Genomic DNA, 14,651 nt, shown 5'->3' on the forward strand with positions numbered 1-14,651 from the left:
TAATTCAAACACCGTTTTCCACGTTAAACTGTGAAATTTCCCATGCTTTATAATGTGGTAAACGTGAAAAGTGGCTGGTAGCCCTCTAAGTAGTCCAAAGGGCGTGTAAAGAGGTCACTAGTGTGAACGTTCTTACGGGCTGATGTGCTGAACGATGCGATTTCCCAACACTTTCGCTTTCGGCACTTACAACGTTTACCAATTTTAGTCCTCAATTGCTTTAGTTACTTATTTAAAAATCAAGCGTGTCTGAGAGAAGTTACTCATTCTAAAACGTCTTATCGGTTATTTCACGTAGCTTTTCTACCACTTGTGTTATTCGCGACGACGAAGAAGAACGATGAACTTATGAACAATCACACATCCATTCATTTAACTTAGGTTCGATCCTGGACCCTCTGACTTCGTAGCGCGTTATGCCAAGGTTGTTAAAGGTCCAGGATCCCATAAATTGTAATGGGTTCTATTGGGTTCCACTGCTGGACCGGAACCTTTTTTGTAGCACAATTGAAATTCGGTCCAATTTGCGTATTGTTTCATTAAAAAAAATGTTCCTGGACCATATTTAAATTTAGCCGGAAAAGGTTCATGGACCGTATTTAAATTGTCTGAAAAAGGTTCCTGGACCGTATTTAAATTCAGTCTGAAAAAGGTTCCTGGACCGAATTTAAATTCATCCGGAAAAAGGTTCCTGGACCGTATTTAAATTCATCCGGGGAAAAGGTTCCTGGACAGTATTTAAATTGAGACAGAAAAAAGGTTCCTGGACCGAATTTAAATTCAGTCTGAAAAAGGTTCCTGGACCGTATTTAAATTCATCCGGAAAAAATGTTCCTGGACCGAATTTAAATTCATCCGGAAAAAAGGTTCCTGGACAGTATTTAAATTGAGACAGAAAAAAGGTTCCTGGACAGTATTTAAATTCATCCGGAAAAAAGGTTCCTGGTCAGTATTTAAATTGAGACAGAAAAAAGGTTCCTGGACCGTATTTAAATTCATCCGGAAAAAAGGTTCCTGGACAGTATTTAAATTGAGACAGAAAAAAGGTTCCTGGACAGAATTTAAATTCAGTCTGAAAAAGGTTCCTGGACCGTATTTAAATTCATCCGGAAAAAAGGTTCCTGGACCGTATTTAAATTCAGTCTGAAAAAGGTTCCTGGACCGTATTTAAATTCATCCGGAAAAAAGGTTGCTGTGCCGTATTTAAATTGAGACAGAAAAAAGGTTCCTGCACCGAATTTAAATTCAGTTTTAAAAAGGTTCCTGGACCGAATATAAATTGATTCGGAAAAAAGTTCCTGGACTGGATTTAAATTGATTCAGAAAAAAGGTTCCTGGACCGTATTTAAATTCATCCGGAAAAAAAGGTTCATGGACCGTATTTAAATTGAGACAGGAAAAAGGTTCCTGGACCGTATTTAAATTGAGACAGAAAAAACGTTCCTGGACCGAATTTAAATTCAGTCTGAAAAAGGTTCCTGGACCGAATATAAATTGATTCGGAAAAAAGTTCCTGGACTGGATTTAAATTGATTCAGAAAAAAGTTTCCTGGACCGTATTTAAATTCATCCGGAAAAGAAGGTTCATGGACCGTATTTAAATTGAGACAGAAAAAAATGTTCCTGGATCGAATTTAAATTCAGTCTTAAAAAGGTTCCTGGGCCGTATTTTAATTGAAACAGAAAAAAGGTTCCTGGAACGTATTTAAATTGGCCTGGAAAAAAGGTTCCTGGACCGAATAGAAATACTTTACAGATATGAAGGTACTTTACGGTCCAGAACTCATTTACGCTTGCTGATTTTCTCTCCTGGACCGGAATTGAGTTTATTTAAAATTACTGGACCTTCAACAACCCTGCGTTAACCATCACCGCTCCGCCACTGAGATCGGGTTATTCTTGAAAGTAACTCGGATAGAGTTATTCATTTGGAAATTAACTCCTTTCGCTTTAAGAGTTACTCGATTACGGAAAAGTAAATTGTTTACAGTTATTAATTTTGAAATATAACAAAGTTGCAGTTTGCATAGTAATTCATGAACAGTTAGTCATATAATAACTATTATAACTCAATCACATTTATTCGCTTTGAAAAGTCTGATCTCGACTTGATTAGGTAAAGAAGAATCGAATACACAACAATGAGCCTACTCGAGAGGATACTAGATATCGCTGTCGTTTATATGTATGTGAAACAGAATAATAATTAGAAAGTTGGAACAATTAATTTTGTTACAATTGTATGAGAAAAGTGTACTTTAAAAGTGTAAGTTTATTGCATTCGATAGTTACTCGAGATACATTAATGTGTATTACTAATAAGCCACTCTTTACAAGAATTTATTACATCGCACTTATTTTATACCTTTCTACATGTTAAAGCCATCCCCGATAGCGTAGTGGTAACTTCGTCGACATGTAATCATTTGGTCCCGAGTTCGATATCCGGTGGTGGCACATTACTCAGTTGTTCGGATCGCACATTAAACTGTAGGTCCATTCCCGATTAGCCTACCTGTGCATAAATGCTGAACAAAACAACAATTCATTTATTTCTGCAAGTTAAGATTAATATCAAGGATTATATACGTGAGAATGAGAGAATAACGATTGTTCCCTGCCAGAAATTCGAAGATCGTGTCTTCTCTAAATATGGAATCTGGGTTTGAATATGGTCAAAATTATTGTTACGCCACTTTTCTGTCACTTTTGGCTAATCGTAACGATGGGGACGAGTGATGATAAGTGTAATTGATGAAGAGACACCCATACCCAAACCGGGACTCGAAGCCGGGAACTCCGTTGGCAAGATCAAAAATAAATCACTTTCACATTTAATTTAATATTGTTTGTTTGATTTGTTGCTTTAAGTCAACTTTATGCACAGAAAGGCTAATCGGGACTGGAGCTACAGTTTAAAGTGGGATCCGCACCATTATGTGCCTCCACCGGGTATCGAACCCGGAACCCCTTGATTACAAGGCGGCAAAGTAATTTATTATTAAAAGAATCTCCAAAGTGGTAGTTTCCCCTGCCAATATATTTTAATTCTGTCATACATCAGGACCTCCCCGATGGCGTACTGGTACCTTAGTCGCCTTGTATTCAAGGGGTCCTGGGTTCGATACCTGGTGGAGGCACAGTGGTTCGGATCCCACTTTAAACTGTAGGTTCAGTCCCGATCAGCCTTTCTGTGCATAAAGTGACTTAAAACAACAATTCAACCATTCGATCAGTTTTACACAATTCTCTGTTTTCAGGACAACTGGGATTCGAACCCGGGAGCCCTGGTGTCGTAGCGCGCTCTGATAGCAAATTTACCACGGAGATCGGCTAAAGATCTGGTCCGTTACAGTAATAGCTCGTTTACCAACCGGCGTTATGGACGGTTATTGGTTTGAATTCGTCATGGAAAAATAAATCCAGTTCGGATTGCCTTGTGCTTGAAGTGAGAAAACCATGCAAGACCCGATTTCCAGAAAGAAGGAACCAACAAGAATGCAGAAAATATTTTTGTGGTTTTACCTTCTACTCTGCTTAAGAAAAAAACAACCATTTGAAAAGCGAAGGCGCCACAGGGTGAAATACAGGTGACAATATCTGGGGCGTTTTCTTAGCTCCCCTCCCTCTTGACTTCCCACCTGCACCTACCACCCTCTTCCCTTCTCTTGACCAGAGCGCTGCTGGAGGACTACGCCGGGAGAAGTAGATCCGGGCACCCTGCTTGTATTCGTGCGCGCTGGTAGCTAGACTTGTCTGCGGAAACACGGTAAGGCATTCGCGTCTTGCAGCCGTGCCGAAGTGCTTGACAAGTTCTCGCGCTATGTGTAAGCGTGACCACGCGTGTGCGCGGAACTCGTAGGAACGTCAAACGCGGCAAGAATTATCTTTCCTACGTGAACTTATACTCCCTCGTAACCATGCAGTGGCGGTTCGGAGTTCTCGCGTTCCTGTGCTTTCTCGTCGCGGTCATGGGTTCGAGTCCCACGTACCACTTCGCGGAGTACGAGTACGACGGCGATTTTTCTCCCGGTGAGGTTGTTTCTCCCAGGAGCGAGGATCTGGAAGTGCCCTTTGGAAGAGTGACGTTTCTGGAGCCTGGTAAACATCTGGACGTCGACGTGCGAGCCGGAGACAAGTGCTTTGTGCAGGTGATACAGAACGACCCGTTGTCCCAGCGCCCAGGTAAGATCTATCCACCTACTTTTCCTTGCAATTTTGGCCCTAAGGACGTTCACTACACCCATTTCGGATCTCGCAGTCCCACGAAGGACAGAGTGAGATTGTTGGTGCGTTATGACACCTTCGAGGACACCCACATCGTGCCGGTTCTCCTCAAGATCCAAGTGACGTTCGAGCAGCTGGAAGTGGTCACCAGAAACATGCCGTTGGTCGTCAAGGAGATCGGTGGACAGAGCGGCCCCATTACGGATCGCAATCTGCAGTTCGACTACGATCGCGACGGTTCTCGCTGCAAAGTGACCATCCTCGCGTCGAACCAAGGACTCCCTCGTTACGGGCGGGTCGTCTCGGACACCGGAAGCACCACTTACGACTGCGACGAACTGACGAAATCCCACGTTTGGTATCAACACGCGGGTGACTTGCGCGGGGATTCCCCGAACAGTGACTACATCCCCATGGTCGTCGAGGTTTTCGACAGGGATGGCAACATTGCCAAGCAGGAATTCTTTCAGGTGATGGTGCGAATAGAAGAGGGGGTAGAGAACCGTAAGCCGACGCTCAGTTTCGATTCGCTCTTGTTGCTGGATGTCAATCAGTTTGTCATGACGGCGTTCACCCCAAGCATATTTTACGCCGAGGATGCTGAGACGCCCTCTGAAGAACTTGTCTTCAACGTGACGTCGGTACTGGGGTACGGGGAGGGGGAGATAGTGAGCACGGACGATCAGACCATCCCCATAACGTCCTTCTACCAGAGAGACCTACAGAACCTGAAGATCGCCTATAAACCTCCCTCGTCGGACTCTGACGTCAAGCGTGTCTACGAGGTCACCATGGAGATCATAGACCGAGACGGCGCCTCGTCCGATCCTTTCACCGTCATGGTGGTCGTGAACCCCAAAAACACTTTGGCGCCACTAGCGACCAGAAATACTGGGATATCCCTATTCGAAGGGGAATCGAGGAAGCTCCTGAGCTCCAAGAATCTCGAAATTTCAGACGAGGACAACCTGGAGGACGTGGTCGTCAGCGTCGTCGACGGTCTTCGACACGGTCAGTTGCTGCTGATGGGTACCCCCACCACCCACTTCACTCCCGCCGACCTTGACACGGGTCTCATATCCTACCAGCACGACGGCAGCGACACGAACGCTGATAATATTGTTTTCAGGCTGTTCGATGGTCGCAATGAAGTGGAGATCTTGTTTCCAGTCACCATTTTTCCTGTAGACGACATGCCACCCGTGGTAAACGTCAATACGGGCACGTCAGTGCGCAAGAACGAAGACGTCGAATTATCCCCGTTTGTTCTCAGTGCCACGGATGTGGACAGCGACGACTCGAAGATCACCTTCGTCCTTGTCGAACCGGAACCAAAACACGGTGACATTATCCTGAAAAGAACAACTCTTCCGGAAGATCCAGAGAACTGGCACCTTGCTGACTCTGGGTTGTACGAGAGGACAACGGACAAGTGGACGCAGGTGGACATCGCGGAAGGGAGACTGTTCTACAGCCACTCCGGTGAACACACCTCCGACGTAATTTTCGACGCGGTGCATTTCAAGGTGAACGACGGTTATGACCCTCCAAACGAGTCAGAGGTGCAAGAGTTCATCATCAAGATCCTGCCGGTAGACGACGTTTCTCCGGAAATTCACGAAGGCGCCACCATGCAGATAGACGTAGAAGAATTTCAGCTCACGGCCATCACCAAAACCCACCTCAGATTCACCGATTCGGATACAAAAGACCGCCACCTTCTGTACCGTGTAACGAAGCCCCCGTACGACACAGACGACAACAATCCATTAGATGCAGGCTACATTGTACTCACAGAAAACCCAAAGGTTGTAGTGAACGACTTCACGCAGGCTCAGATCAACCATCACAAAATATCTTACAAGCCACCGTCCATCGAGCTGGGCATTACACCAAGGGTGATTCAATTCGAGTTTGAGGTTGTGGACAGTTCTGAAAACGTTTCACCCGATCAAGTGTTTGCCATTTTTCTTATACCTGTAGACAACAAGCCGCCTATAGTGCACAACAGTGGATTGAATAAAGTCCTTGAGGGAGGTACAGCCGTTATCTCATCCGACGTTCTGGACGTCAAAGATCTGGACACGGAGCTCAGCGAGGTTGTATTTCGAGTGGTGAAACCACCATCACACGGTACTCTTAGCTACAGGTCAGTTCCACTTATAGTTGGGGACGAATTTAGGCAAGACGATATAGTCAGGAACTACATCCAATATTCCCACAACAGTGACGAGGTAGGGAAAGACCATTTTAATCTAGAAGTTTCCGACATGGTGCACAAAGTACCCATAGTTGTGCGCGTAGACATCCAGCCAGTAGACGATTTACCTCCAAGCTTGGAGATATCGCCAGGAATACTTGGAATCGTCGTGAAGGTCAGCGAAGGTCAGTCTGCTATTCTTGACACCGATATACTGAGAGCTTCCGATCCCGATTCAGAAGATCTGATGTTGACGTTCATCATTGAGAAAGAGCCCCGTTATGGTATTATCCAGTTGAGAGGCCAGCCTGTCGATAGGTTCACGCAAATGAACATTGAGATGAAGGAAGTCAAATACGTCCACGTCGGTGGAGAAATAGGTCGTAATGCGGAAAACGACGTGTTCGTGCTGAAGTTATCGGACATGTCTGACGAGTGGATACTTGGCGATAGCAGAATAAACCACGTCGAGGTTAACGTTACCATAGACCCTGTCGACAATATTTCTCCTATAGTCGAAATAGACCCGGGGTTTCTAGTAGATGAAGGGGGAAAGTCCACTGTAACAGACGACCACCTGGTAGTTGCAGATGATGATTCGGTAGAAGAGGATGTGCTGTGCACCATCATGGTACAACCTGCGAAAGGTTATCTGGAAAATGTGTCTCCGGGTCCTGGTTCTGAAAGATCTCGCAGGGGGATCCCAATAACGTCGTTCACGTTCGGCGACATCAAACGCAGAAATATCAATTATGTCCAGAGTATACACCATAAAATTGAGCCTCGTCAGGATGGATTCACCCTCGTCTGCACCGACGGCGTAAACACTTCCCCAGAAACTTTCTTCCCCGTCGCCATTGACCCAGTGAACGACGAAACCCCGGAGATATTCATGAGGGAGTTTGTTGTCATGGAAGGGTTGGAAATTATAATCGACTTGCCGATCTTGAACGCGGCTGATCTGGACGAACCCAAGGACACTCTCACGTTCCACGTCATTACGCCCCCGGAGCATGGAAGAATCGTCCAGCACGACACCAGTGGCGTGACAGATGTGCTCTCCTTCACCCTGGAACAAATATCGTACGCTTCGAACATAATGTATTCGCATGACGATTCCGAAACTTTGCAGGATACCTTCGAATTGTCCCTGAGTGATGGACACGATGCTCACACAATAAAGAAGAAGTTCATCGTGTTGGTGATACCAAGAGACGACGAAACGCCCAGGCTCACGGTCAACGACGGTTTGGACATCGATGTTGGGGATGCCGTCACTATTACAAACAAAGTACTTAAGGCCGAAGATGTGGACTCTGAAGACGCAAACTTGACCTTTACAATTCGGAAACCACCGAAACACGGTTTCCTCTCCCTGCATGACCCTGACTCGCACGAAATGATGGTGAACCTGACGAAAGGGGATAACTTCACACAAAGCCAGATAGATTCGGGGTTCCTTAGGTATACGCACACTGGCCGGGAAGGCGCTAGGGACATCATCAAGTTTGACGTCACCGATGGATTCAACCCGCTCATCGACCGATACTTCTACATAACCGTAGACGGGATTGACTTCATATATCCCGACGTTGTAAATAAGGGTGTCGAGCTTCCAGAAGGAGGGAAAGTGACCCTCACGACTGATATATTGAGCACAAGTGACCTGAACAGCGACGACGAATTTCTCAAATTCACCATCACCCGATCACCCAGCAGAGGACACCTGGAAAACTCAGATTATCCAGGAGTTCCGATTTTCCAGTTCACGCAGCTCCAGTTGGCCGGAAACAAAATTTACTATGTTCATACCAGAGGCGACGAGGAGAAGATGGACAGTTTTGAGTTCGAGGTTTCGGATGGTTACAACTCGGTCTATCGGACCTTCCGAATATCTCTGAGTGACGTCGACAACAAGAAACCTGTGGTGTTTGCAAACAAGCTCCTGGTTTCGGAGGGCGGGGTGAAGATTGTGACTCCTTTCGAGCTGAAGGTCGAGGACAAGGATACAGAACCTGACAAGATAAAGATAACCGTGACGCAGCTTCCGGTACACGGGAAACTATTGTTCAATCTCAGCAAACCCGTGCGCGAATTTTTCATGTCGGATCTCTTGGAGAACTTGATATCGTACTCCCACGACGGTAGCGAAACTGCGGACGACTCCTTCAGTTTCGTCGTGTCCGACGGAGTTCACGTGGACTTCTACGTGTATCCTATATTGGACAGGGAAACTCGCGTCCCTCAGGATATGATTATTCAGGTTATCCCGGTCGACAACGGGATCCCTCAAATCGCCGTGAATCGAGGTGCGTCTGCGATCGGTCCATTGGACGACGGTGGGCAGCTGGGATTCCAATTCACGGGCAACGTGCTTAGGGCAGAAGACATTGATAGCCCTTCATCCAGCTTGCTGTACGTCATCACCTTGGAGCCTGAATATGGGGACATTATCAATCGTATACAAGGAGCAGGTGCTGTTGCCAACTTCACCCAAGGTAAGTGTTTCGTACTTTGTAACATTTTCTGTAATTTACTTTTCAGATAAGGATCGCAAATGTAAGACAAATTTATGTTCGTTTTTCTAAGGGAGAGGAAGTAATGTACCCGGATTGGTTAGTTAGTTCAAGAATGTTGTTGATTGATTGATTTGGTTTATTTTACTTTCGCTTCTCTGCCACTTTACGCTAATCGCGACAATGAGGATGAGTGGTGATATGATGAAGAGCCACTCACAAAAGACACCCATGCCCAGGCCGAGATTTGAATCTTTGACCCCTGGCGTCGTAGCGCGCTCTGCAGTTCAAGATTGTAACCAATGGAGCGTCGATTTCCTATTCCTTGACTTGTACCGGGGAAGCATATCGCTATGAAGTCCATTCGATGCTCAGATCAGCTGACCGGAACTGGAAAGTACAGTTTAATGTGGCGTATGAAGCATTGAGTAATACATCTTCATCAGGGATCGAGTCCGAAACTGCTTTGCGATTTCATCGTAAATTCAATTCCAGCTTCTTTAAATTAATCTCTTAAGCACCGAAGAGAAATTTGTGATACAGCGTTGAGCACTTCTTTCTTGAAAAGGCGCCAAATTAAGAAACCACAGTCACTATTATATCTAACAAGGAAGTTTTGCAGTGGCATAACAGGTTAAGTTGTAAGGAGGGCTGTTAAGATTAAGTTCCCTCTTATCCAGTTGATTGATTTTTTTTAAACTCTTAGGCTAGCACCTCTTTTTTCTGTTGCTTTCTTTTCATCCCCCGCCCTGTCTAAAAACAAAACAGTAATTGAATTTAAGATAGGATGTTATGGGCGTAATCAGCTCCCAACAGGTCTGCTAAAGGCATAAGAAAGTGATTGTCGGGATGTTACACAATATCATTTACAGAACGCTTGTCCGGTCTGTTTCTCTTTCTGGTTATCCCCCCCCCCCCCTTTTCCCTTCTGCTCGAGTACGGCTTCTCAAGTGTTCATGTGGTGAGTATTTCGACAACAGATAGTGCTCGATGTACTTTATTGTTTACACGAATTATTTCCCCTTGTAAATTTCCAAATAAAATCGGATATAAAAATGTTAAACGAATCCAGCAGAAAGACAACCGCTCAGTGAGGAAGCAGAGTTAGCGTAACACAACAAAAAACAAGATGTTCTCTCTCTCTCTCTCTCTCTCTCTCTCTCTCTCTCTCTGTCTCTCTCTCTCTCTCTCTCTCCTTGTTTATAATTATGTATCTCCCTCTTTCTCCTTGTCTGTCGTTCTGATTCACTCTCTTTTTCTATTTCCTTCTTTTCCTGTTTGTCTTTCTTTCTCGTCTTCTCTCTCTCTCTCTCTCTCTCTCTTTTCTATTTCTCCTGTTTGCCATATATACATCATTAACAATCCCCTTTATTACATGAGTTGCGCTTGTCCTTTCTCTCTCTTTCTTGTGACTTCTCTTTTCCTTCTCTCTCCGTCTCTGATTTATATATTTTCTCTCTCACTGTCCCACGTTTGCTGATGCTAAGTTTTGGTAACTTCATCAATCGAGTTCGAATCCCGGCCTGGGTATGGGTGTTCTCTGTAAGTGTCCATCCATCAATTTCATCACTCATCCTCATTTTCGCGATTAACCAAAAATAGCAGAAAAGCGAAGTAAACTAAATCAAATCAATCAATCACTTCATCAAATGGATTATCTTAACTAATTCGGTTGATCAAACTGGCTGCTTCTGTAGCCGAGCATGTTAAACGCTCGACTCACAATCTCGCCACCAAAGGTTCCAGATTCGTATCCTGGGTGCTTCTTCGTGAGTGTTCCTTCATAAATTTCATCTAATCATCGTTCATCCCCGAGTTCGTGATTGGCCAAAAGTGACAGAAAAACTATACTAACCAAAGCAAATGATAGATACGTGTTAAAAGATATACATACAAGTATACAAGTGATACAACTGAAATGAAACGAAGACCACAAATGACAAGGCTAACATGAATACGACCAGCATGAATGAAAATTAGAAATTTAGGTATTTTAATAATCTCTCAAGGATGTTCTGCAAGTTTTTGTCTTCGGAACTTCCATGAATATAAAATGGTTTAGAATGAACTAAAAGTAACCCTTGCACATTATAACTTGCCGGGGGAGGGCATGCGGAAATACAAGCCCACATATTCATAATCTCTGCCGTTTGTGGAGGTGATGTGATCAGCAACACGTTCCGGTCGCCTTTATCCACCACACCTCACCCCCACCAAAGGGTTACCTCCAGGTACCTATTTATTAGAGATCTATTGAACCCCACACCCTCTCCATACAGAGGCGTTGATGGAAAGGTTCCGCCTGAAATCACCCGTACCAGAGATCGAACTCATGACTCCCCCGTGGCAGTCAGACGACCTATAGACTGGACCGCCGCGGCTCTCCACTTGAATGAACTATAATTACTATTCTTATTAGAGACTAACATCGAAAAACGTTGATTGTTACCAGAAAACGGTATGCAATGATACGGTATGCTAAACATATACAAATTAGGCGATATTTAGTATTTCTACGAATTGTATCACTTTTTGAACCATTTTTTATGTCCAGATAATAGACCAACCGGTGGGTGATAGGTTAAAGTGATATCCGACTACTTTAACTTGTCCGTTAAAGTGGTTCAGACCACAGTGGCAGAGGGCCTCCCTGATGACGTAGTGGTAGCGTCGTCGCCTTGTAATCGAGGTATCTCGGGTTCGATCCCCGGTGAAGGCACATCGTGCTTCGGATCCCAATTTAAACTGTAGGTCCAGTCCCGATTAGCCTTACTGTGCATATAGTGGACTTAAAACACCAACTCAACTCAACAACAACAACCGCAGTGGCAGACTCCAACTGGTATCGAATCCACGATCTATTTAGTATAAAGCGACGACATAACCACTACACGTTGCGGGACGGACGCCCTTCAGCACTCTTTTGGAGTAGCTTCCCAGCTGTCCTCACACACGATACTCGGTCAACACCGACATTTATTAACCTGTCGGGGATCAAAAGCACCGAAATAGATAGCTCTAACATTTCTGCTTCCCAAAAGCTCAGGTGTTCATGAAAGTGATTGTAAACCCAATGTACAAGATTTTCAGTAAGACATCAGTGAGTGAACGAAACAGGGTGGATAAAAATCATGATTTTTATTTTAAAAATCCTTTTGGATGATTTTTTTTTTATTTAAATCTATTTTTTTTTTAAAAAAAAAGCTTAAAATTGCTGTTATGGTTTTTGGCGCCATACATATAGAAATGTTTTTTTTACAGAAAAGATTCTTCTAGTAAACGGCTCTGTAAAATATTTAAATAGTTTGATTCAAGCAAATAAAAAATTATATGTAAATATACATTTTTCTGTTTCTGATACTATATATATGAACCTACTATCGAAATGTTTCTTGAGTGTGCTAATGACACTATAATACATAATCTAACTAACTTTTCTTCAGGTGAAAATAAAACATTCTGGATGTACTCTATAATTGTAACTTAGAATATTTTTTTAAAGTCTTTGTAGCTGAATTTTGGCAAGTTTTAGCTAATGATAGTTTGCAAAATATCAGCTGCCATTTTTATTTACATTTGAAATATAATGACACTATTTATGGTTTAACATGATTAGTATTTTTTTATTATTCTGCACAAAATGTTTGCTATTTTTGCCTGTAAAAATTATTGAATTTTAAGTCAAGAGAATTCGTGTGTTTGCAGTTTTCATATTACATTTCTTTTCGCATGAGCTTCACCTCATCAGTACATACATTATGTTTCCTTTCCTTGCTTAGAGCCTAATAAACACCATTAAATGATTACGAGAATAATGTACTTTCACCAACAGTGATTCTGATATCTACAAAATCCTTATGTACATTATTCTGTAAATTATTTATTTAAATCAATCTGATTTAAAACAATCCATCTTGGAACGAAATGTCTCATGTTTCACGCTAAGTGTTATATCTATTAGTAGTCGCAGGCAATTATATGTTATTTATTTTGGGAATTAAGTCATTCACTTTCTATAGGGAGTACAAGAGGCTCACGATAAGCATGGGTTTTTAAAAAAATCATGTGAAAGCTGAGTACAGCTTGTTCTTTGACACATTTTTGGGGGAAATACGCCGAAAGTGAGAGAAATAACACCCATTTTTAAATAAAATAAACGCGAAAAATCAGGGTCACACAAATCGCTCTTGTCGCATGAATAGTTCGAATAGTCTATATTCGTCAATATTCTAAATTTATTCCATGTGTTTGTGCTTTACCTGGTTTTATTAATATTGTAAGCTAATTGTTGTTATTAGGCCAGTCAGTTGTTTTCTAAAGGTTCTATAACGTTCACACTTCTTTGAACACATTACTATGTGTTTTGTCTGAGCTGTGCAAGTTTTAGGTGCGCGTATACATATACTACATTGTAAATAGCTTCAGTTAGCACCTCAATTGAATTTAGTTTATTTAGCGTCGTTTTTCTATCTCCTTTAGATAACAGCGACATGTGGTAAGGTGAAGGTAAAGTTCCTCGTGCATGTAGTGCCATGACGTCACAGTTAGGGAATGTAAGGGTAGGGCCCTACATATTTTCGTTCTCGGCCATTTTGGATGTGATGTGATCAGCACCACACTCCGGCAGCCTTTACCCTCCCAGGTACCCATTGATTTGAGACTGCGTGAGCCCCAGAGCCGCTTTATACGGGGACAAGGCCGGAAAAATTCCGACCTTAGATCATTCACCCCGGAATCGAACCCTGATCTCCAGCTTGGTAGTCAGACGCCCTACCGACTATACCACCATGACATGTGGATGAATGATAATTTGATGAAACATTGAAAAGATTAAACCCAGTCTTAGGCAGGACCCGAACTTAGAATATTCCAAGGCGAGATTGTGAGCCGTGTACTGAACGCGTTTGACTACAGACTTGGTATAATGTTTATGTAACAGTATATTTCAGCACCAATGGATGATATTCAATGCGACGTCAGCGGCGGAGAGCATGATGGGAAATCTGGCCAAACCGCATGTGCTCCGGCACTCAGCCCGGCAAGCGATAGCAAGCGTGAAGCGAAGCATATGCTGCGTGTATGAAAATGACCTGATGTTTAACATTTTTAATTGTATTACTATTATTGTGTATTTTCAAATGAAGTTTCCTTTTGGCGAATTAATGCGTTGTGTATTTGTGTGTGCCATTGTTTATGTATTAATTGTGAGAGAACATCTTACCTTTATACAGTTTCTTCGGTGGTTAAGATGGCGTGATTTTTCCAATGCGGGGTGAAATATGAATCGTATTTGAAAGGCAAATACTGTATTTATGGCTAGCGTTATATAACTTTTGTGTTACTCTTTACATCCGCATGCTTTACAACGCGTGTGGTTGTTGTACGATATCTAATAATGTTCACAGGAAATTTGAAATACAGTACTGCTTATCAATCAGCGGGTGCGTTCGAAGTATTCGTATATTTGTATATACTTTTCAGCATATCTCAATACACATACGAAAAGTGACAATGATGCGATACGGCCTTAAAAAATATAGTACACAATTTTGTACTTCGGAACATTTCTATAAACTATCATTTACACAAGACAAAGTTTGTTTTAATTAACTTTTTTAAAAAAATATTTTTAATTTTCTTCAAAATTCCCTCCAGCGGTAATCGAATTTCGGATCCTTCGATTACAAGCATTAGCCACTACACTTGCG

At 42.9% G+C, this 14,651-nt stretch overlaps 1 pseudogene; it reads left to right on the forward strand.

The window, feature by feature from the left end:
• The first annotated feature begins 3,920 nt into the window (after positions 1–3,920).
• LOC145991688 (extracellular matrix protein 3 pseudogene) lies at positions 3,921–14,026 on the forward strand (annotated as a pseudogene).
• The last annotated feature ends 625 nt before the right edge of the window (positions 14,027–14,651 follow it).

This window comes from Lepisma saccharinum, chromosome 8 (genome assembly GCF_977018435.1).
Source record: "Lepisma saccharinum chromosome 8, izLepSacc3.1, whole genome shotgun sequence".
NCBI lineage: Eukaryota > Metazoa > Arthropoda > Insecta > Zygentoma > Lepismatidae > Lepisma > Lepisma saccharinum.